This window comes from Lynx canadensis, chromosome E2 (genome assembly GCF_007474595.2).
Source record: "Lynx canadensis isolate LIC74 chromosome E2, mLynCan4.pri.v2, whole genome shotgun sequence".
Classification (NCBI taxonomy): Eukaryota; Metazoa; Chordata; class Mammalia; order Carnivora; family Felidae; genus Lynx; species Lynx canadensis.
In genome coordinates, this window is record NC_044317.1 from 26,433,508 (window position 1) to 26,458,484 (window position 24,977).

General features: G+C 45.0%; 1 long non-coding RNA gene across 1 annotated transcript; it reads right to left on the bottom strand.

The window, feature by feature from the left end:
• Positions 1-7,082: 7,082 nt before the first annotated feature.
• LOC115503105 lies at positions 7,083-24,836 on the bottom strand. Its single transcript, XR_003965297.1, has 4 exons — positions 24,667-24,836; positions 22,269-22,363; positions 18,121-18,308; positions 7,083-7,396 (listed from the first exon to the last, which is right to left on the bottom strand). It is a non-coding gene; the product is annotated as an uncharacterized LOC115503105 (long non-coding RNA).
• Positions 24,837-24,977: the final 141 nt, after the last annotated feature.

Sequence of the window (24,977 nt, forward strand, 5' to 3'; positions counted from 1 at the left end):
GACCATGACGTGAGCTGAAGTCAGATGCTCAATCAACTGAGCCACCCAGGCACCCTATGCCTTCATAATTTTCAGTGAACATTTTCTTTTCTTTTTTTCTTTTTTAACATTTATTCATTTTTTAAGAGAGACAGAACATTAATGGGGGAGGGGCAGAGAGGGAGACACAGAATCTGAAACAGGCTCCAGGCTCTAAACTGTCAGCACAGAGCCCCATGCCGGGCTCGAACTCATGAACTACGAGATCATGACCTGAGCTGAAGTCAGATGTGTAACTGACTGAGCCACCCAGGTGCCCCTAAGTGAACATTTGCAACTTAAGTTTCACTATACAACCAAACTCTCAGTCAAGTATGAGACTAAAATAAAAATATTTACTCATAGGGTGCCTGGCTGGCTCAGTGGGAGAAGTATATGACTCTTTTTTTAATTATTTGTATTTGAAAGAGGGAGGAGAGGGGCAGAGAGAGACAGAGACAGAGGATCTGAAGCAGGCTCTGTGCTGACAGCAGAGAGGCTGGTGCAGGGCCCAAAAGTCAGACACTTAACCAACTGAATCCCCTCAGGGGCCAATATGACTCTTGATCTCAAGATTATAAATTTGAGCCCCATTTTGGGTGTAGAGACTGCATTTTGTTTTATTTTATTTTATTTTATTTTATTTTATTTTATTTTATTTTATTTTTTTTGAGAGAGAGGGAGTGCATGTGTACTCAGGCAGGGGAGGGACAGAGGGAGAGGAGAGAGAATCTTAAGCAGGCTCCAAGCCCAGCATGGGCTCAATCTTAAGACCCTGAGATCAGGAACTGAGTCCAAATCAAGAGTCCGAGGCTTAACCAACTGAGCCACCCAGGAACCCCAAGACTACTTAAAAAAAAAAAAAAGATCAGTACACAACTAGTTATTATTTTTTTTAATTTTTTATTAATTTTCTTTATTTTTGAGAGGCAGAGACAGAGCGTGAGTGGGGGAGGGGCAGAGAGAGAGAGAGAGAGAGAGAGAGAGAGAGACACAGACTCTGAAGCAGGCTCCAAGCTCTGAGTTGTCAGCACAGAGCTGGATGCGGGGCTCAAACTCACAAACCGCGAGATCATGACCTGAGCCGAAGTCAGACACTAACCAACTGAGCCACCCAGGTACGCCTCACAACTCATTATTTTTTAAAAATATTTACAGATGGGGCAGCTGGGTGGCTCAGTCTGTTAAGCGTCCAACTTCAGCTCAGGTCATGACCTCTGGGTTTGTGAGTGTGAGCCCTGCTCAGGCTCTGTGCTGACAGGTCGGCATTTAAGGTCAGTGTTTAAGAGTCTCTTACAATTTGCCTCCCTCCCTCTCTGTTTGTAACTATTTTTTTTCCCCCTTACCTTCCTCCATGGTCTTCTGTTAAGTCTCTCAAGATCCACATATGGGTGAAAACATATGATATCTGTCTTTCTCTGACTGACTTATTTCAGTTAGCATTATACCTTCCAGTTCCATCCACGTTGCTGCAAATGTTGTGATTTCACTCTTTCTCATTGCCAAGTATTCCTTTGTATATATAAACACATGTTCTTTATCCATTCACCAGTTGATAGACACTTGGGCTCTTTACATAATTTGGTTATTGTTGAGAGTGCTGCTATAAACATTGGGGTATATGTGCCCCTATGCATCAACACTCCTGTATCCTTTGGATAAATTCCTAGCAGTGCTATCGCTGGATCGTAGGGTAGTTCTACTTTTAATATTTTGAGGGACCTCCACACTGTTTTCCAGAGCAGCTGCACCAGTTTGCATTCCCACCAACAGCAAAAGAGGGTTGCCATTTCTCCACATCCTCGCCAGCATCTGTTGTTTCCTGAGTTGCTCATTTTAGACACTCTGACTGGCATGAGGGGTATCTCAGTGTGGTATAGATATTACTTAAAATAAATAAACGAAATCTTAAAAAAGGAGAAAAGGACTTCAGAGTGCAGGTGTAAGAAAGCTAAATCATTAGTCAATAGTTACTGCTTTTAGGTCTTTTTTTAATGTTTGTTCATTTACTTAAAGTTTATTTTTGAGGGAGAATGAGAGTAGGGGAGGGGCAGAGAGAGAAGAGGACAGAGGGTCTGATGTAGGCTCTGCACTGACAGAGGGAGCCCAATGCTGGGCTTGAACTTACAAACCATGAGATCACAACCTGAGCAAAATTGGATGCTCAACTGATTGAGTCACCCAGGTGCCCAAAACTTTTAGTTTTTAAATAAAGAAATAGCAGTATACACTAATAATCAATCAGCAGAAAAAGAAACCAAGGAATCTATCCCATTTACAATTGCACCAAAATCAATAAGATACACAGGAATAAACCTAGCCAAAGAGGTAAAAAAAAAAAAAAAATCTGTACCCTGAAAATTATAGAACACTTATGAAAGAAATTGAAGAAGACACAAAGAAATGGGAAAATAGTCCATGCTCATGGATTGAAAGAACAAACATTGTTAAAATGCTTATACTCCCTAAAGTAATCTACACATCTAATGCAATCCCTATCAAAATACCACCAGCAGTTTTCACAGAGCTAGAACAAAAAAATCCTAATATTTGTATGGAACCACAAAAGACCCCAAATAGCCAAAGCAGTCCTGAAAAAGAAAAGCAAAACTGGAGGCATCATGATTCTGGACTTCAAGCTATATGACAAAGCTGTAGTCCTCAAGACAGTATGGCACTGGCACAAAAACAGACACACAGATCAATGGAATAGAATAGAAAACCCAGAAATGGACCCACAACAGTATGGTCAACTAATCTTCAACAAAGCAGGAAAGAATATCCAGTGTAAAAAAGACAGTATCTTCAACAAATGGTGTTGGGAAAACTGGACAGCAACATGCAGAAGAATGAAACTGGACCCCTTCCTTCACCATACACAAAAATAAATTCAAGATGGGGGCACCAGGTTGGCTCAGTCAGTTAAGTGTCTGACTTCAGCTCAGGTCATGATCTCACAGTTCATGAGTTCAAGTCCTGCATGGGGTGAGCATGAGTCACTCTTAGGGTGAGTCTCATTTCTCTCTCTCTTTCTCTCTCTCTCTCTCTCTCTCTCTCTCTCTCTCTGCCCTCACTCACTTGTGCCCTCTCTTTCTCTCAAAAAAAATTTTTTTTAATGTTTATTAATTTTGACAGAGAGAGTATATGCATACACACACACATTCAGACTCTCTCTCTCTCTCTCTCTCTCTCTCTCTCACACACACACACACACACACACGTGTGTGTGTGTGTGAGTGCAGGAGGGGCAGAGAGAGAAGGAGAGAGAGAATTCCAAGCAGGATGTTTGCTTATTAGCACAGAACCTGATGAAGGGCTCAATCCCATGAACTGTGAGATTATGACGGGAGCCAAAATCAAGAGTCAGACACTTGGGGCGCCTGGGTGGCGCAGTCGGTTAAGCGTCCGACTTCAGCCAGGTCACGATCTCGCGGTCCGTGAGTTCGAGCCCCGTGTCGGGCTCTGGGCTGATGGCTCAGAGCCTGGAGCCTGTTTCCGATTCTGTGTCTCCCTCTCTCTCTGCCCCTCCCCCGTTCATGCTCTGTCTCTCTCTGTCCCAAAAATAAATAAATGTTGAAAAAAAATTAAAAAAAAAAAAAGTCAGACACTTAACTGACTGAGCCACCCAGGTAACCCCCAAGTTTGATTTTTTTTTAATGTTTATTTATATTTGAGAGAGAAGGAGAGTGAGTAGGGAAAACGCAGAGAGAGAGACAGAGAGAGAGAGACAGAGAATCTCAAGCAGGCTCTGTGCTGATAGCACAGAGGGCTCTGTGGGGCTTGAACTCACAGACCGTGAGATCATGACCTGAGCCAAAACCAAGAGTCAGACACTTAACCGACTGACCCACCCAGGCACCCCAGTTTGATTGTTTTTTAACTTACTATTTTTTTTTTTAATTTTTTTTTTTTCTTTTTCAACGTTTTTATTTATTTTTGGGACAGAGAGACAGAGCATGAACGGGGGAGGGGCAGAGAGAGAGGGAGACACAGAATCGGAAACAGGCTCCAGGCTCTGAGCCATCAGCCCAGAGCCTGATGCGGGGCTCGAACTCACGGACCGCGAGATCGTGACCTGGCTGAAGTCAGACGCTTAACCGACTGCGCCACCCAGGCGCCCCTATTTTTTTTTTTTTTAAAGAGAGAGAACACAAGCAGTGGAGAGGGGCAGAGGGAGAGAAAGAGAGAGAGAGAGAGAGAGAGAGAGAGAGAGAGAGAGAGAGAATGAGTCTTAAGCAGGCTCCACACTCAGCAGTCTGATGTGGGGCTCCATCCCATGGCCCTCATGACCTGAGCCCAAATCAAGAGTCAGATGCTATGGGGCGTCTGGGGGGCTCAGTTGGTTAAGTGACCGACTTCAGCTTGGGTCATGATCTCATGGTTTGTGGGTTAGAGCCCTGCATCAGGCTCCGTGCTGACAGCTCAGAGCCTGGAGCCTGCTTCCGATTCTGTGTCTCCCTCTCTCTGCACCTCCCCTGATCGTGCTCTGACTCTCAAAAAATAAATAAATATTTTTTTTAAAAAAAGAGTCAGATGCTCAATGGACTAAGCCACCCAGGAGCCCTTAACTTAAAATTATTTTTTTTATGTTTATTTATTTTTTGAGAGGAGGGGAGGGGTAGAGAGAGAGGGAGACAAAGGATCCAAAGCAGGCTCTGTGCTGACAGCCTCTAGAGATCCCCATGCGTGGCTCGAATTCATGAACCATGAGATTATGACCTGAGCCAAAGTCAGATGCTTAACCAACTTAGGCACCCAGATGCCCCAAAATTATTTTTAAGTAAGGGAAGTAAAAGCGAAACATCTATTACAAGGCCATGTTTGAATTGTAGTTTTGTTGCTTATTATGAGGATTTAGGCAGTTACTGAGACTTGATTTGATTTGAGCCTTGCTTTTCTTTTTTTTTTTTTTAATTTTTTAACGTTTATTTATTTTTGAGAGACAGAAAGAGACAGAGTGCAAGCAGGGGAGAGGCAGAGAGAGAGGGAGACACAGAATCTGAAGCAGGCTCAGACTCAGGAGCCATGAGATCATGACCTGAGCCGAAATCAAGAGTTGGACACTTCATCAACTGAGCCACCCAGGTGCCCCGAGCTTTGTTTTCCTTATCCATATATTACAGTATTTGTTGCAACAGCGACTGCCTGGCCCCCTCCTCCATTCTTTGATAACAATACAATTTGTTAAATAATAGAAAATATGTATATTGGCTTCTGCGCCCAATTTCTGGTACAAAGTTCCTAAAATCTTTGTAATTTCCTAAGTAATAAGGGCACCAGGAACAACTTTTGTTCTAATATTTGTTGTTTTACCCTGGTTCTTGACATAGAGCTCCTAAATCCCTTGGCATTCTTGGGTGATAGGAGTGTGGTTTGTTCTATGAAGTGACTATTGGCAGGTTCCTGGGTAGCTTCAGCACAGGGGCTGGTGACCTGAAAGACCAAGCATGGCACTTTTAGCCCCACCCCCCATCCTCCAAGATGGAGAGAAGGGTTGGAGATTGGTTAATGATCAGTTATGCTTGTATGATGAAGCATCCATAAAAACCCTAAAAGTATGTGGTTTAGAGAGCTTCTGGGTTGGTGAACACATCTACATGCCAGGAGGGTGGCACACCCCAAGTCCACAGAACAGAACCTCCTGCACTCAGGACCCTTCTGGACCTCATCCTATGGACTTTATCAGCTGTTCATCTGTACCTTTTATTATATTCTTTCTAATAAATTGGTAAACATGAACAAGTGTTTACCTCCCTTCTGTGAGGCATTCCAGCAAATTATCTCCCCCTGAGGAGGGAGAGGTGGGAACCCTGATGTAGCTGGTCATCACATTCAAGTGGAAAGGAGTGAGGCCCTATCCCTCCAAGAGATTAGTGACAGAATTTGTGGCCATCTTTATCTACCACATAATCTGCAAAATATACATAAATATTTAGCTCAAAGTATTGCAAGAATCATGTCAGATTTGTAAGAAGTGTTTTCTTTATTATTATATTATTATATCAAGGGATAATTATTATTATATTAAGGGATAAATAAGTGTTTCATTGTTTTTATTCTTTTAGAGTTCTTATTTTTAATTTTTTTTATGTTTATTTATTTTTGAGACAGAGAGAGACAGAGCATGAATGGGGGAGGGTCAGAGAGAGAGAGGGAGACCCAGAATCTGAAACAGGCTCCAGGCTCTGAGCTGTCAGTACAGAGCCCGAGGCGGTGCTTGAAGTCACAGATAGTGAGATCATGACCTGAGCCAAAGTCGGAGGCTCAACCAACTGAGCCACCCAGGCGCCCCTTATTTTTTTATTTTTTAAGTAAGCTTTAGGCCCTAGCTGGGACTTGAATTCATGGCAACCCTGAGATGAAGAGTTGCGTGCTCTACCAACTGAACCAGCCAGGTTCCCGATTATTGTTATCCTTTTAAAAGGTCACATTTGGCATCAGAGAGTACTTAAATTAGGATGGAATTTTTCACTTAATAGGGTTTGCCTCAAAAAGTGCCTGGCTGTCTCAGTCAATAGGAATAGGCAACTCTAACTCTCATGGTGTTCAAGCCCCAAATTGGGCATAGAGCTTGCTTTAAAAAAAGGCGGGAGCGGGGGGGGGGGGGGGGCGGCGGTAAGAGGTTTGCCTAAGAGTTGAACTGTTACGGTCCAGGCAGAGGTGACAGTAACAGATGGCCTAGACACAACAAAAGCACTGGAGGTGGAGATCAACGGAAAGATTGGAATACATTTGTAGGATAAGGATTAAACTTTGACCTTGACCTCCCTCAACCCCACCCCACGACCCCCAGTGTTTTCGTTTTTGTTTTTTAAGTGTATTTATTTATTTTGAGAGAGAGAGCACAGGAGCAGGGGAGGGGCAGAAAGAGAGGGGGAGAGACAGAATGTGAAGCAGGCTCTCCACTGTCATGGCAGAGCCCGTCTCAGGCCTCGAACTTACCAACCTGTGAGATCATGAGATGAAATCAAGAATTGGTTGTTTACCCAACTGAGCTACCCAGGTTCTCCCCTGCCCCCCCCGTGTTAACCTTAATGATAAAATTGTCAGTCATTTTGCCAGCAAATTAGGTTTACTCAGGAACAATAGAGAATCGCAGGTCAGAACAAATAAGCCGTGGCAAAACCAGAGCCAAGTCTAGAGAACAAGGTTTTACAGAGGAAGGTGGAGAGTTGGGAGGCGCTGTTGTAAACTGAAAGTCCATTGGAGTAAACTGGGAGTTTGAAGTGTTGTGACTTCTCATTGGCTGGGTTGTGACAGTCTCTCATTGGCTGGTCTGTTGCTGGAGGAGGAGGAAATCTTTCTTCTTCCGGCTGGGGTGGTAAAGTATAGGTTTCCTCCTGTTGAGAATGCAAGGTACGCCTCTTCGTGTTGGGGTCTGCAATTGAGGAGGTTGTGAGAGCTCCCCTTTCTGGCCTTATGACTCCATTTTAAATAAGGTTTCTTTATTCAGTTTCACACAGGTTTCCCCATCTGGAAATGAGGCTAATATGAAAGATGTCAGCTGCTCTGAGATTCTGAATATAGTTCACTGTTAATCCTTTAGGAGGTCGCATAGCCAAGTGGCTAACGGTGCAGGCCCAGAAATGGCACCAATCTGGGTTTGAATCTTGGCTCTACCAGTGACTGGCTGTGTGGCTCAGTTTCCCCATCTGTAAACTGGGAGTTCTCACAATAGTCCCTGCTTTACAGAGTTATGGTGAATAAAGGAGACAATGAATGTAAAGGGCTCAGAGCAGGCCCTGGCACACAGTGAGCACTCCACTGAGGTTAGACATCATCACTGTTACCATCAGGAGGGAGCTGCTTAGCATTTAGTTGTCTTTTCTGGTTTCAGGGCTTTGGAGTGGGAAACAGAAGGAGCAACTACCAGCTGAACAATGATACTCTGCTAGTTTGGTTACTACCACTGCCTCACTGGCAGCAGTAAGTCCTATCTCCTCCCCGTCCTTGGCACATGTACCTCTGAGGCAGGTTGCTTTCTGCAATGTGTAGGCCAGAGGTAAGCAATGCCACCAGGCAGGCCAGTTTAGACTGATCAGGGATAATTAATACAGCAGGAAATGGAGTGACTGCCACGTGGATGGAGGTGAGCCCCCCGGGGCCCTGCCCTCACAGCCTGACTCTCCGGCTCTCTGCTCACAGCCTCTAGACTCCCCTCAACACCAGACTCTGAGAGGACACCTGCAAAATCTTCTACAACACAGAGGACAATGGCTTCAATGAGGTGAGTCACCCCTCTCCTCAGTGAGGGCTGGAGAGAGGGCAACTCTCTCCTCTTCAGCTGGCAGAGAGCAAAGGAAAAAGAGGAGCTCATAACCCCAATGCACAGCGTCCTTACTCTCTCTCTCTCTCTCTCTCTCTCTCTCACACACACACACACACACTCACACACCTCCCAATTCTATTTACAGCAATTCTGTGAGGCAAGCAGATAGGTGAGGCCACATTTTGTTTTAAAAAATCTTATTTGGGGGGCACCTGGGTGACTCAGTCGGTTGATCCTGAGACTTTGGGTCAAGTCATGATCTCACAGTTCATGAGCTTGAGCCCCACATTGGGCTCTGTGCTGACAGCACCCAGCCTGCTTGGGATTCTCTCTGACTCTTTTTCTCTGCCCCTCCCCTGCTTGTTCTCTCTCTCCCTCTCTCTCTCTCTCCTCTCCCTCTCCCTCTCAAAATAAATAAACATTTAAAAATAAATAATAAAAAATCTTATTTTGGGGGGATGGGGAAAATGGATGAAGGTGGACAAAAAGTAAAAACTTTCAATTATAAGATGAGTAAGTTTTGGGGATATAATATACAGCATGGTGACTACAGTTAATACTGTCTTGTATATTTGAAAGCTTCCAGTGGAGTAAATCTTAAAAGTTCTCACCATAAGAAAAAAAATATTTGTTAACTATGTGAGGTAATTAGTTGTTAACTAAACTTGTGGTAATCATTCCACAATATTTATTTATTTATTTATTTATTTATTTAAAAATTGTTCAATTTTTTTAAAGTAGGCTCCACACCCATCATGGGGCTCAAACTCACGACCCCAGGATCAAGAGTCACATGTTCCTCAGACTAAGCCAGCCAGGTGCCGCTTTCTTTTTGCTTTTTATTTTTTGAAAAAGAAAGAGCACAAGCAGGGGAGGGGCAGAGAGAGAATCCCAAGCAGGATCCATGCTGTCAGTGCAGAGCTCAACCACAACCTGAGCTGATATTAAGTCAGATGCTTATCTTTTTTTTTTTTTTTTTAGTTTTTTTTTTCAACGTTTATTCATTTTTGGGACAGAGAGAGACAGAGCATGAACGGGGGAGGGGCAGAGAGACAGGGAGACACAGAATCGGAAGCAGGCTCCAGGCTCCGAGCCATCAGCCCAGAGCCCGACGCGGGGCTCGAACTCGTGGACCGCGAGATCGTGACCTGGCTGAAGTCGGACGCCTAACCGACTGCGCCACCCAGGCACCCCAAGTCAGATGCTTATCTAACTGAGCCACCCAGACATTCCTCTTTTTGCTTTTTAAATTGCAAATGCAATATATTGTCCTTATTAAGAATTCAAACAAGGGGTGCCTGGGTGGCTCAGTTGGTTAAGCGTCCGACTTCGGTTCAGGTCATGATCTTGCAGCCCATGAGTTCAAGCCCCATGTCGGGCTCTGTGCTGACAGCTCAGAGCCTGGAGTCTGTTTCAGATTGTGTGTCTCCATCTCTCTCTGCTCCTCCCCCACTCATGCTCTCTCTTTGTCTCTCAAAAATGAATATTTTAAAAATATTTAAAAAAAAGAATTGAAACAATACAAAAGTTTGATGTACTCCAGATTTAATTTTATTATTGTTTAGAATTTGCATTATTATGCCCATCTTGTAGACATGAAAACAAACTACCCTAAGGCTGTCCGGGCAGTAGGAAGCAGAGTGTGAACTAGAATTCAGTTTTTTGTGTCTAAGGGCAGGGTTGTTCAGGCTGTATAGCCCCTGTCAGGAGGACCCTGGCCCCTATTCTGGGTTAATCAGGAAGAAACTTACAAAGACCATGACAAAATACTCAACAGGCAGGCCCTGATCCACATCAGAGATAACATTCACTCCGTTGGGTGAGATAGGACTGTCCTCAATTTCCCCTGCAGTATATACCATCACCCCACACCTGTCTCTCCCACCTAACAGGGTGTGCATATCTAAATACAAATAAGAGTCTAGAGGTAACTCTGAATTGACTCTGATTTCATTAGGGAAGTGATTCATGGGGGCACCTGGGTGGCTCAGTCTGCCGAGCATCGGACTGTCTCTCTCCCTCTCCCTCTCTCAAATAAAACACACACACACACACGCACACACACACACACACACAAAGAAAACATTAAAAAAAAAAGAAGAAAGAAAGTGATTTATGCAAACCACAGCACTCTGATTTTTCTTTTTTTAAGTAGGCTTTACACCCAACGTGGGGCTTGAACTCACAACCCTGAGATCAAGAGTCACACGCTCTGCTGACTGAGCCAGCTGGTTCCCCAGTGCTGTATGATTTTTTTAAACAAAATAAGCAGCAGGAGATGTCACCAGGAATGGTAACAACTCAGAGGAGATGGCTGCCTCACCGCAGTGTTTCTGCCTCTGCTTCCTGTGCTGGTGCTGGGCCCTTGGGGTTCTGATTTACCATTGCAGGAACCCAAAAATCCGAAGTACCTCGCATCTTCATTTATTTTATTTTTTTATTTTTATCTTTTATTTATTCACAATTTCATTTGACCATTGACAAAGGATTATTGTATACAGGGAGCTGTTGCAGGTCACCAAATTTTGGTTTTCAAACAAGAATTAACACTTCAGGAGCATTTACCGGGTACTCTAGCTCAGATTTCTGCCAAGAAGTTTGGCAGCCGTTCAGCCTTGCAAAGTTCCTGCTGCACATGCCCAGGTGGAAATAGGTGGCAAGTTATAAGGAGTGACAATAGGTGGGAGAAGAGGACCAGAGAGCCCTTGCCTCTGTCTGAATGAGCCAAATTTTAAAAAATAAATTGTGGGGGCACCTGGGTGGCTTAGTCAGTAAACGTCCAACTCTTTAACTTCACCTCCAGTCATGATCTCACATTCCTGGGTTCCAGCCTCGCATGGACTCTGTGCTGATGGCGCGGAGCCTGCTTGGGATTCTGTCTCCCTCTCTCTGGCCTTCCTGCTTGCTCTCTCTCTCTCTCTCTCTCTGAAAATAAATAAAAATAAACTTAAAAAAAAAATAGGGCACCTGGGTGGCTAAGTCAGTTAAGGGTCTGACTTTGGCTGAGGTCATGGTCTCAGAGTATGTAGGTTTGAGCCCTGTGTCGGGCTCTGTGCTGTGTCTCCCTCTCTCTCTGCCCCTCCCTGGCTCGCATTCTGTCTCTCAAAAATAAATAAATGTTAAAAAATGTTTAAATCATACATACATACATAAATAGTGAACTCTGGCCCCTAGATCAGAATAGAGCCCACTGGCTTGTCCGAGCTGGCTGGTACTTGGTAACCATCTTCCTGGGGAAAGGTTGTAGTGGTACCTGCAGCTTCATGCAGGTGTTCCCCAGGGGCAGCTCCAAGAGGCCAGAGGGCACAAGCTCAGGTCTCACATGCCCTACTGGAAGTTTTCATCATGTTGGGTGTCAATGTAATTAGACCCTGTGCCAGAAGTATAGTATATTGTGATTAAACCCTTAATCCTGGAAAGATCTTGGACTGATTCCTCTCTGCTGGTCCTGGAGGTTTATGGCATGATTCAGGGCATTGGTTTCAACACCCTCAACCTCTAGTCACCCTGCCGGGGGCGGGGAGGGGGGGCACGGAGGATGGCACAAGGCTACCAGGGGCATTATGCTGGCAACACACACAAGCAACCTCTTCTGAAGGTACCAGTTCCACATGGCCACCCCAGTAAGTGGTTGGTCAGGTGGGGTGCGAGACAGTGAGAGCCATGCCTTGCGGTCTGGAGATCGTTATTATAGGCATCGCTTTTCTCCACCTCTGCAACTAGTCCAGTCCACCATCATCTGTTGCCTGGACTATTATAATATCCTTCTAGGGGCGCCTGGGTGGCGCAGTCGGTTAAGCGTCCGACTTCAGCCGGGTCACGATCTCGCGGTCCGTGAGTTCGAGCCCCGCGTCAGGCTCCGGGCTGATGGCTCGGAGCCTGGAGCCTGTTTCCGATTCTGTGTCTCCCTCTCTCTCTGCCCCTCCCCCGTTCATGCTCTGTCTCTCTCTGTCCCAAAAATAAATAAAAACGTTGAAAAAAAAAATTAAAAAAAAAATAATATCCTTCTAATTTGGTGATTCTGAAGTCACTGCCTCAGCCTCTCCAGTCAACTTAGTAGTCTTTAAGTTTTAGCAATCCCCTTTAGCCCATGTGATTGTTTAACTTTCTTTGTATATCTAAGTATAAGGTTATATCTATAACCTTTCTTTGTATATCTATACATCACGCGTTGTTTCCTCGAAAGACTTGGAACAAACCCTCTTGCACAATACCAGGACACAACCTCTGAATACAGAGATAACATCCGTAGCTGGCACCACTGAGTGTGCACGTGGTCAAGGAGTGTCACCGACCACTGTGCTCCCCTTTTACTGATTAACTGCCCTGAAGTTCCTTTAAAAATCTTTGGGCCAGGCAGAAACCTCAGAGTTGATTTTTGGACAAGAGTCCACTTTCTCCCCAGGTGCCTGGCCTCCTGAATAAAGCTCCTATTCGTTGCCAGTCAAAATTCTTCTCTTGAGTATTGGCTTTTTGAGCGAAAGGCCACCGAACTTGGGCTTTTTGGTCGCAAATTTCTGCTGCCACCCTTGTTTTCCTATAGTCTCCTGTCCTTGCAATCATCTTTTACTCTTTTTTTTTTTTTAAGGTTATTTATTTATTTTGAAGGGGGGGGGGCAAGAGCAGGGGAGAGGCACAGAGACATGGGGCTCAAACTCACGAACCGCGATATCAAGACCTGAGCTGAAGTTGAACGCTTAACCGACTGAGCCACCCAAGGACCCCTGCAACAGTCTTTTAAAACTCGTCATCCTCAGCTCAAAATCCTCTATGGCTTCTCTTCTTACTAGAGGAAAGCCGAGGTCCTCACCTTGAATGACAGGCCCCACAGTCCTATTTCTCTGTGACCTCCTGTTCTACCACCCTCCTCCTCCCTGTCCACCACCTCAGCTCTGCTTCATTTTCACCTACAGACTCAGCAGATGTCAGCCTCAGGGTCTATGTGCTTCCTGGTCCCTGGCCTGGAACCCTTTGCCACTAGATGCCTGCATGGCTTCCTCCCTCAGCTCCTCAGGTCTCTGCTCAGATCCTAGTCAGAGATCTCCTCAAACAAAAATAAGTGCCCACCTCTTTGTCACTCCAGCAACTTGTTCTGCTTCATTACTTGTCACAGCACTTTGATTGCCTAGTGTGCTTGCTTGATTTATTGTTTATATATGTATGTATGTATGTATGTATGTATGTATTTATTATTGTTTATCCCCCTGTCCCTCCCTGTTTTGTTTTTAATTTTTTTTTTCATGTTTATTTATTTTTGAGGGGCACCTGGGTGGCTCAGTCAGTTAAGCGGCTGACTTTGGCTCAGGTCATGATCTCACGGTTTGTGGGTTCAAGCCCCACGTTGTGGGTTCTGTGCTGGCAGTGCAGAACTGCTTGGGACTCTCTCTCCCTCTCTCTCTGCCCCTCCCCTGCTCATGCTCTTTCTCTCTCTCCCCCTCTCAAGATAAATAAATAAAACTTTTTTTTTTTTTTTTTTTAATTTTTTTTTTTTTCAACGTTTATTTATTTTTGGGACAGAGAGAGACAGAGCATGAACGGGGGAGGGGCAGAGAGAGAGGGAGACACAGAATCGGAAACAGGCTCCAGGCTCTGAGCCATCAGCCCAGAGCCCGACGTGGGGCTCGAACTCCCGGACCGCGAGATCGTGACCTGGCTGAAGTCGGACGCTTAACCGACTGCGCCACCCAGGCGCCCCAATAAAACTTTTAAAAAAAGTTAACAAAAAAAAAAAAAAGAAAGAAATGGATCAGGGGTATAAAGCATAGAAAAAGTTTGTGGGATTCCAAACAAAAAGAACATCTCTATGGGATTCACTGAGTCTGGGGGGACTGGGCGTGGAATAATGGAATGGAGGGAGGGAATATCTGAGGCTCTCTACCACATAACCCCTTCCTACACTTAGCACTCGCTGCCTCCAGCCTCCGAATGGTCCCATCCCTGGGGTGCCTGAGTGCATCCATGCCCCATCCAGTACTTGCAGCCAAACCAGAATTACCTGAGGCAGGGACTCACTCCGTGCCTGGGGACTGTGCAGGTGAACCCGAGGAGATTCAGCAGCCACCGGTAAAGTCACTACAGCGAGGCTGTGACCCCACAGTCAGGGAGAGACAGGCCAGAGACCACGGGGATTAAATGTAGGGCAGGATGTTTGCACACTGTTACAATCCCAGCACCTGTACAGTGTCAGGAACACTGTAAGTACTCAAATATTTGTTGAAAGAAGCAATGGTTGAGGGAGAGGCAGCTGTTCGATTGGAAGCAGAGGACACGGAGGTGAGGGCCCTAGGGTCCAGGAAGAGGATGTGGGATAGAACTGTCATCCTGGGGGAGCAGGTAGGCCCATATCTAGGAGCAGTTTTTGGCTAATTGAAAAGGGCCCCCGGGGAGTCCCAGTTCCTAGCTCTTCTCCCCTCAGCTCCCAGGTTAGGTCTCAGTACCAGAGGCAGCATGTGACGGGGCCCATTCTGCTGGAAGTTGCGGCAAAATGACCTTTGTGCCCTTTTGTCTACACGGGGGACACTAACCTGGCCTGCAATTTCCTGGGTGGGGAGAGGTTTGTGGAGGCCCTGAAGTAGCAGGTGAGGAAGCCTGGGTCAGAGTGGAGTGCTGAGGTCCTTTGTTCTTCTGGAAATCAGCAGCCTGGGAAAGAGGGGCTTCCAGTACCCCTCCAAAATGGGGGCTGCCCCCCCCCCCCCATACATTCTGCCTGGGAGAAGAACCGTCAGGTAGGCAGGGCTGGAGAGATCAAAGGCCAAAAATTTCTTCCTTCCTTTTGGAAACAAAGAAGGAGACCTTGTCCCTCGAGCTATCCAAAAAGCTATCTAAAACCCGAGGAGAGATAACTTCTTTCCAAAAGAAGTTCATTAGCATTTAAATATGCACCAATCTCTCCATCTTAAAAAAACAAAACAGAACAAAAACCTCTCCTCTCCCTTCCAGCTACATCTCCCACTCAGATCTGGCTTCTCCCCCCCTCATTCCACAGAAATGGCTCTCTCCAAGGTCACCATCAGCCCTGTCACACAGCCCGAGGCCTTGTCAATCCTTTCCTTGCTGGACTGCACAAAAACACAGTCTCTCAGTGCTCTGGCTTCTGTGATTCTGTGACCTCGCTTAGCCTTTACTTGTCCTCATCCTCTTGGGCTGGGCTGTCCCGAGGCTCTTCCCTCCTTAACTGTGAATGGAAGCACCTCTTCTCAGGGCCTTGAGGCCTCTGCTCTCCGAAGTCTCCCCCACAGCAGCCCTTCTCCCCGAGACTTCAATCCCCATCAGCAGTCTGTCTCCCAGCTCCTTGTCCTGCCGCCTTAGCCCAGGGGTCTCTCAATCTCTCCTCTTGGGTGATTCACAGGCACCTTGAACCCACCATCACTCCTCCACTGTTCCTGCTTTGTGGGGGTGAGTCACCTGGGGCAGACTTAACTTTTTCCTCCCTCACCTTTCATAGGTAGGTTGCCAAAGCCCCACACTTTTATCTCCCTTCCCTCTGGTGGCCTCACTTCCCTCTAATGCTCTACCCAGCCAGCGTCCCCCCGCCCCCCTCCCTTGGGGTAGCTTCCTGGTTAGCCTCCTAGAAACTTCTCTGGCTGGGCACCCGCCCTTTCTCCTTGGTACAGTCAATGTGACCTTAAAACAATGCACATATTAGTATGTCACCTGTTCTACCCCACCCTTCAAAGGTTTCCAGAGCCCTTAAGGATAAAGGGCTGAGCAAGGCTGCTCTAGCAGGTCTCCAGCTACTTCTCTCAACTCCAGCTCTCCTGGCCTTTCAATTCCTCAAAGATGTCCACAGACGCCAGTGTCATCTCTGTAAGGCTCGGGTCTTTGTTGGGATGCAAACTCTCTCTGCCACTCTATCCAGAGAACTCCTACTCCTTCCACATCCTTAGAGAATGCTTGAATGCCTACACTGGGTTATAGACTCCCCAAAGCCTCCTGTGCTTCCCCATTTATTAACATTTATTATACTTGTAATTCTTTGTTTGACAGTTGGCTTCTCTGCTAGCCTGCGAGCAACATCAGCCAGCACCTGAAGGGCCTGTACTCTTCTGAGCTACAATCTAGGGCATGGTGGATGTCTAACCAATGGTTATTTGTGGAAGAAATGAAAGTTCCGCCCTTGTGATGGAGGGGCAGTGGCTGTAGAGCTGGGAGAGTTACTGGCTCATAAGTACTTGATGCTCTAGCCAGAAATACCCTCAGAGCTGGTAGCTGTGAGAGGAAACCCAAATAGGGGTTGGTTGGTCTGAGGGTTACTTTAAGGAGGAGCCTCTTTGCAGCGGCTAAAGAAAACACAGTTGCTGAGTGACCCACTTCTTTGGTCTCCTAGATAGTGAGCCACTACCTGATATTGGAACAAATAGGCTGCTGGCTTCTGTAAAGAATATGAGATCTCATTCCTCAGAATCAAGGTGGGGCCACCCAACTCCTAACCAGTGTCTCACCAGAACCTGCACAGGGGAGGTGACTCAGGACTCAATCTGGGCTAGGTCCTCCTGGGGGTAGGGAGGGAAGCTCTTCACTCTTCAACGAGTGAAGGGTGCCAAATGGGACCCAGCCAGAAAGAACCAAGTTCCTGGCTTGAGACCCCAGGACTTGTTTTGGACTTAAAGACAGCTGTGGTTTGGGGACCTGAGAAAAGTGGATGCAGTTAGAAGCCCCATAGCTTGGAGAATATAATTAGGAAAACTGAGGTTAGGGTCAAAAAGTCCCCATTCAAATACCACCTTCCCCAAGAAGCCCCCAAACATCTCCAGTGATCTCCCCTGTCTCTCTATCCAGGCCTCTATAGCATAAGAAAAAAAAAAAAGTTAGTACTTTTTCTGCTAAAAAATAAAAAAAAAGTTAATATAAAACTTCAACTCTTTGGGGCGCCTGGGTGGCGCAGTCGGTTAAGCGTCCAACTTCAGCCAGGTCACAATCTCGCAGTCTGAGTTTGAGCCCTGCATCAGGCTCTGGGCTGATGGCTCAGAGCCTGGAGCCTGTTTCCAATTCTGTGTCTCCCTCTCTCTCTGCCCCTCCCCCGTTCATGCTCTGTCTCTCTCTGTCCCCAAAAAAATAAATAAACGTTGAAAAAAAAAATTAAAAAAAAAACTTCAACTCTGGAGCAGTGCTTTTCAAAGTTTAAAACATATCAGAATCACTAGGAGGGTAGCCTGGTGGGCTCTAGCCCCAGGGTGTTGGATTCTGTAGATCTGGGCTAGAGTGTAAAGGAGTGTGTTTTGGGGGGCACCTGGGTGCCTCGGTCAGCTGAGTGTCGAGAGCATCTTGATTTCAGCTCAGGTCATGATCCCAGGGTCATGGGATTGAGCCCCTCATTGGGCTCTGCACTGAGTGTAGAGCCTGCTTAAGACTCTCTCTTTCTCTCTCCCTCTCCCCCTGCCCCCTGCTCATACACACACACACACTCTCTCTCTCTTTCTAATATAAGAATAATAATAAATCTTAAAAAAAAGTGGGGGGGAAAGGGGTGCCTGGGTGGCTCAGTTTGTTGAGCGTCCAACTTTGGCTCAGGTCATGATCTCGCAGTTTGAGCCCCATGTCAGGCTCTGTGCTGACAGCTCAGAACCTGGACCCTGCTTTGGATTCTTTGTCTCCCTCTCTGTCTGCCCCTCCTCTGCTCACTCTCTGTCTCTCAAAAATATAAACATTAAAAAAAAAAAAAAAAGAATGTGTATTTCTAACAAGTTCCCTGATGGAGTTGCTGCTGCTGCTGAGGGAACTCCATTGTGAGAACCATTGCTCTACAGAAACGTACTAACTAGCCAGATAACTGGTACTAATGATTTGACCTTTCTTTTCAAAGGGCTCAGGTGTCCTAGTGCTCCAATACCAACCTGTTCAGGCTCTGGAGATGTTCAAAAGCTTCCTGAAGAATTGTGATCTTCCTCATATGTGGGTTAGGTTCCCCAAAGGCTGGGTCTTCCCGTACACCCAATCTGCTTCTCTTGAGGTGCCTCCCCTTCCAAGCACTCTCACTGCCCTTCTCCAAAGCTCTATGCTGCTATCGCCAAAGTAGTGAAATCTGGGAAGAGGAAAAGGGGGAAGACAAAAAGGTCTACGTGAGGAGGATGGACAAGTAGGCTGCTCCTGGAATTCTCCAGAAGCTGCCGGGTTCCAGTGAAGGTTCTGCCTCTAATTTGCTACTTGACCTTAATAGAGATACTAAGCTCTTCTGAGTCTCTATTTTCGCATCTGCAAAGTGACAGGAAACTTTCTCTGGCTCATATCCTGACTCCTAGAGCTGATGGGAGGGATCAAATTCTTGCCAGCGATTTAGAAAAAATAAACCTTAACACAAGTTGCATTTTGAGAGGCTTTCTCACTTAAAGGTAACTTTGAAAGCCATTTTTCTACACCTCTACCTACCCCCCTCCCCTTTTGAACAGATGTATCTATTTGTCTATTGTCTATATCGAGATAGCAGGATTAGATGTTGTATATGATCAACAGCCTATTAAAAAGAAGTGATTCTCTGGAGTTGACTCTCTTCAAGAGTTTTTTAAGGGCACCTGGGTGACTCAATGAGTTAAGCATCCTACTTCGGCTCAGGTCATGATCTTACCCTTCAGAGTTCAAGCCCCACATTGGGCTCTGTGCTGGCAGCTCAGAGCCTGGAGCCTGCTTTGGATTCTGTGTCTCCCTCTCTCCCTACCCCTTGCATGCGTTCTCTCTCTCTCTCTCTCTCAAAAATAAATAAACTTCAGGAAAAAAAGGTAAAAAAAAAAGAGCCATTCATTCACTTATTTATTCCATATTTATAGAGCATCTACTATGAGCCCATCACCATGCTGAGGCAGATAGCTAAAAATTAAACAGCCTAAAATGCAGGTAAACATATCGCCATCCCAAAGTGATGATATTGGGAGGTGGGGCCTTTAGGAAATGATCAGGTAATGAGGGTGGAGCACTTACGAATGAGATTTGTGCCCTTACAAAAGGAATCCCAGAGAGTTCCCTTGCCTCTGCCACCATACAAGGTTACATCAAGAAGATGGCCATCGGGGCGCCTGGGTGGCGCAGTCGGTTAAGCGTCCGACTTCAGCCAGGTCACGATCTCGCGGTCCGTGAGTTCGAGCCCCGCGTCAGGCTCTGGGCTGATGGTTCGGAACCTGGAGCCTGTTTCCGATTCTGTGTCTCCCTCTCTCTCTGCCCCTCCCCCGTTCATGCTCTGTTTCTTTCTGTCCCAAAAATAAATAAACGTTGAAAAAAAAAAAAAAAAAAAAAAAAAAAAAAAAAAAAAAGAAGATGGCCATCTAGGAGCACCTGGCTGTATTTGGAAGAGGTTAAATTTCTGATGTACTTATACCCTAGAGCGGGAAGTATGGAGTGCTGAAGAGGAGTTTGGAGGACAATCTCCAATTTATTGCCCACCCCTTCTCCTGTTCAGGACACGGTTCAAGTTTACATCTCTAAGGTCCCTCTAAAAATCCAAGTTATGGATTTTTAATCCATAGATTAAGTTATGACACTTAACTAACTTGGATTTAAAAAAATTTTCTTTAAAGCAATTATAAATATGAAAAAAGAATGTTAAGTCTACATTGGGGCTCAGATAGTGCCCTGAGAAGTCTGTAATACAAAATGAACTATCTGCCAAGGCAGGTGCCCAGATGGGTGAAGGAAAAAGAGTTTGAGCTAAAAGTCCAGCGTACAGACAACCACTTCAATCATTAGGTCTGTAATCAGAGAGGACACAGAAAATTAGAGCAGAGTCACAGACTTTGTCCAGCTCAGAGTTCTATCAGTAGTCCTAAGGTTCACTCATCTGCCTGGACCCCAGGCATATTTCTTAGACCTGCCCTAATTTATGTGCAAGCATCCATTTAGATAATTCTAAAGTATCCATGAACCAGAGGCCATGCTGTGTGGCCTTTCCTGTTCCTTCCGAGCTTCTTCTGTGTTCTCTCATGAAAAGAGATGGGGGGATTAACAACCTTAAATTAAGTCAGAAGCTCCTACACAGTCCTAGAACAAATTTCCTGTTAAGGATAGGATCTAGTAATTCAAATGCAAACTCAACTGGAAAACACCAAACACACAGCAGTATTTTCAGGACCTGTATCACTAATTTATAACACCCTGTCAGATTTTATATATATATATATATATATATATATATATATATATATGTGTTTTTTTTTTTTTTTTTTTTTTTTTTTTTTTTTTTTTTTGTTTGGAAACTATCTGGTTGCTAATGGGCCATTGAACATTACAGCTGGGAGGTTACCTGGGCAGGGGTTTTTCCAAATAATGACTAAGAGCATGGTGCCCGAGAATATGAGCCCTGAAATCAGACAGGTTGGGTTTCAACACTTGCTCTGCCATTGACTAGGTATGTGACCTCAACGAGTGATTCAGCTTCTCTAAGCCTTGGTTTTATGATGTGTAACATGGGGTAAATAACTCAATCTGTACCTCACAGGGTCCTGAGGTGTGGATGGGATAAAGCATGTAAAGTTGTATTTTTAGAATATATTGGCTGATCAAAGAAACCTATGCACACATAAGAATTCCAGCACCCCACAGTAGGTCCTTGGCTTCTTAGAAGTCAAAAGTGCACAACCGGGGAGCCATGTAATCTTGCCCGATATCCTCAGAGTAGTGAAGAAGGAAAGAACTGGTCCAGGGAAGGGAATGACCCTCCCAAGGTTACATAGAAAGTTAGGGGTACAGCCTGGTTTAGGACTTGAGTTTCAGAACTTCTCAGTGAGTTTTTTGCAGTGTGCTTCCCTGGACACACTGCCCTCAGGGTAGAGCCACCAAAGCGATACCAAAGCATGGGTGCTTAGGGAGTCAGGAGCTTTGCTGCTAGGCAGTGGTGATGGGCTGGAAGGAGATCAGAACTTAGGGTTGGGCTGTCAGGGAGCTGCTCTGGATAGGACAGAGAATCCTAAGGTAGTCAACAGTACTGTAAATTGAATTTACTGAACCATCTGATAAACGGCACCGAAAAAGGGGAACATGAAGTAGTAAGTCTTGTATTTCTGCTTGCTTTTTTGTTGTTGTTGTTGTTCACCCTTCTTCCAAGCACCTAAACATATATAGTTCGCACAGATCTTTTTTTTTTTTTAATCTTTTTTTATTTTTGAGAGACAGAGAGAGACACAGCCTGAGCAAGGGAGGGGCAGAGAGAGAGGGAGACACAGAATCCGAGGCAGGCTCCAGGCTCTGAGATGTCAGCACAGAGCCTGATGTGGGGCTGGAACTCATGAGAACTCAAGAAACTGAGATCATGACCTGCCGCTTAACTGACTGAACCACCCAGGTGCCCCACAGATCTAAAAGTCTCAAAGTCCTTTGTCTTCTAGGTAAATTTGCCTCAACTGATTGCAACCCAATTCTGTAAGGTTTTTGTTTCCTGACACTTAGGTTTCCTCCTCCAGGCTATTTTGGTAAACAATTAAAAGAGTTTGTAAAATTCTTCCAGAGCTTGGGATGCACAGTTAATTGGGGGGTGAAGGATCAGAAGAAGAAGGCTGAGGAAAGAGGCCAGGTGAGTAATTAACAGCTGGCTGAAGTGTTCTGTTTCTAAATATGTTTTGAACCCTAGGACACGTAATTGCTGAGTGATTTAGTGAATCTTTTGTGAAGGTCTCTAGTAAAATAGTTTGGGCATGATTTCCTACTATGTTTTTCAGTAAAATGAAAAAGTACACCAGGTCAATCTCCTTTACTTTTTACAGTTGGTAAACATTCTATAAGGTCTCTCCACTTCTAGTAGGGATGGAAGCCACCCAGAATTCTTGACAACACACAGTTGAAGGACTTTGATCTCCAGGCTATTGTGTGAATCCTGCAGGTACTTGACTAAGTCAAGGCAGGTCAGGTCCTCAGGATTGGTATTAATGTGTTATTTCCAGGGTAGGGACTGCAGTGGGCTTTAAGAATGTCCTGGAACAGTCTCAGTATAAAGTAGCAAGTGATTTTTCTGGCAGAGACAGGCTGAAGTGGGGAAAGGCAACTCAGTTTTCTGTCAACTTACCTTATTTTAGGAGATCTATGTTTGAGGTCTGAACTAGTTGTAGAATTACAGAGTTAACCTTAGATAGTTGACCTTTATGGCTATCAGTCTCTTTTCTAAAAAAGAAAAAATGTAAATTATACAAAAAAGACATGAATACATCTGCTTTGTAAACAGTTCAAATAGTGTGGTAATGTAGAGAATAAAAAGCAAAAGCTCCCTTTACCCTTCTTCATTTTACTTCCTTCCCAAGGGATAACCACTAGTGTCAGTTTGGTAGGGACGTATATCTTTCCAACCCCCCCATGTTTATTTATTTATTTTGAGAGAGAGAGAGAGAGCGAGAGCGAGCCCAAGCAGGTGAGGGGGAGAGGGAGAGGAGGGAAGGAACCCAATGTGGGGCTTGATCTTAGGAACCATGAGATCATGACCTGAGCAGGTATCAAGAGTCAGATGCTCAACCGACTGAGCCACCCAGATGCAGCTCCAAGCCTTTTATGCATTCAGTTATATGTAAATATAGACAGTTATTTTTTTCCTACACAGATGGTAACGTAATGATTATGCTATTGTTTTTTTCTATTGTACACCTTTTTAAATTTAACAATAAATCTTGAGGGGCTTCTGGGTGGCTCAGCTGGTTGAGCATCTGACTTTGGCTCAGGTGATGATCTTCGGATCATGAGTTCGACCCCCACATTAGGCTCTGTGCTGATAGCTTAGAGCCTGCTATGGATTCTGTGTCTCACTCTTTCCCTGCCCCTGCCCCACTCATGCTCTGTCTTTCTCTGAAAAATTCACATTAAAAAAAAAAATTAAAAAAAAAAACCAGTAAATCTTGGAATCATTTCATTGAAGTACATATAGATTTGCCTCATTCTTTTCAAAAACTAAATAGTATTCCATTGTATGAATGTAGCATACATTTATTTAACCTGTTCTCTATTGTTTCCAATTTTGAGAGGCCCCATAAACAATGTGTCAGTGAATTTTTATACATTCATATCTATACAAATTTGCAATGTTCACCTGTGGAATAAATCCCTAGACATGGAATTACTGGGTCAGTGGGCTTATGCGCTTTCAAATTTGATTAACTTGGCTAAAATGCTATCCACAGATGTTTTAGCAATTTTATACAGCAACGCTGTATACAAAGATTTATTCCTCATCCTTGATATGTTTGAGGGGTCTTTTACCACTAACATTATAATGTTATAAGTCTATTTCCTGACTTTTCAGCATTCATTTGTTTGTGTGTCTACCATGTGCTAGGGACTGTGCTAGGTGCTGGGAATACAGCAATAAACGAGACTGAAACAGCCCTTGCCCTAGCTGTATGTTGGGTTCCTGGATTTCATACAGTTGCTTGAAAACATAAGACAATGAGTAAATGTTTGCTAAAAGAGTTGGCCTCCAACCAAGGAAAGGCAGATGTCAAAAAGTATTTTTAGGACATTATGTTAAGTGAAAGAAACCAATCACAAAAAGACAAATACTGCATGATTCCACCTATATAAGATATCTAAAGTAGTCAAACTCTTAGAAAGTACAATGGTGGTTGTCAGGGACTGGAGGGAGGAAATTGGGAGTTGTTCAACTGGTATACAATTTCAGTTTTACAAAATGAAAAAGTTCTAGAGATCAGTTGTATGACAATGGGCATATATTTAACACTACTGTACAGAACATTAAAAAAATGGTTAAGATGATAAATTTTATGTGAAGTGTTTTTTATCACGATTTTAAAAAGGGTATTTTTAGACACAAAGGGTAGTGTGAAACAGATGGCTAGGAGACAAGCTACTGAGTCTAGCCTAGGAGGGAGTGATGAGGATAGGTATTTTTTCCAAAGGTAGCGAAAACCAACCAGTCAACACTTCCTTCCCGGTCCTCCTACTTTTGTCTGGGAATAGGTGACTATAAAATCTTATAGTCTGCTATAGACAAATCGCAGCAAAATATAGGTTTCTATGCTTTTTCTCCGGAGAGCCTTTCTGATAGGTATCCTTTCTGATACCCATTACAGGGAATAAGCTAAAAAGAGAACCTTAGCTTCCTATGTCTGGGTAAGAGATCTCTTCTTCAATAGGCAGAACTACATAGAAGACAAACTTCTGATGAGAGTGAAGCAAATTAGGACCAAATAGGAGACTACATTCTCCAGCACACACTGCTCTCTTGGGACGCAGTCAGTGACGGAAAAATACGCGAAACTTTTGCGACAGGAATGGGGCGCGCGGATGAGGGACGACTACATATCCCAGAAAGCAAAGCGCCATCACTCGTTACAGTCTGGCTTGCTTCTTGCTAGTTGGCGTTCTCAGCCAAAGGAACGCGAGGGGAGGGGAACGTCGCCCCGCAGCGTACCGGACTTGACACTTGGAAAGAGAAAGGAGAGTGGGGGAAAGTGTTTTACCGTAACTCAAAGTAGTTCCCGCGCAGGGAGGTGAGGGTTTGTGGGCCCCCTCCCTTTACTTATTGTTTCTCGGAGGCAATCCCAGGCCCTTATTGGTGGAAGACCTCGAGGGCAGGTGGGAAGTCCATGAAGCCCCAAATCGAAGTTATCTGCGTCTCTCCATTGGTCTTCCTCTCGAGCGCAGGCGCGAGAGCGCCGACTCCAGTCCCCAGGGACGGGTGAGCGGCAATTGGCCAAAACCCGCGAAGTAGGAGTCCGGATTGGTAGTTGCTAGCAGGAGCCTGGTTTCTTCCTTGACTTCTGCAAGTGAT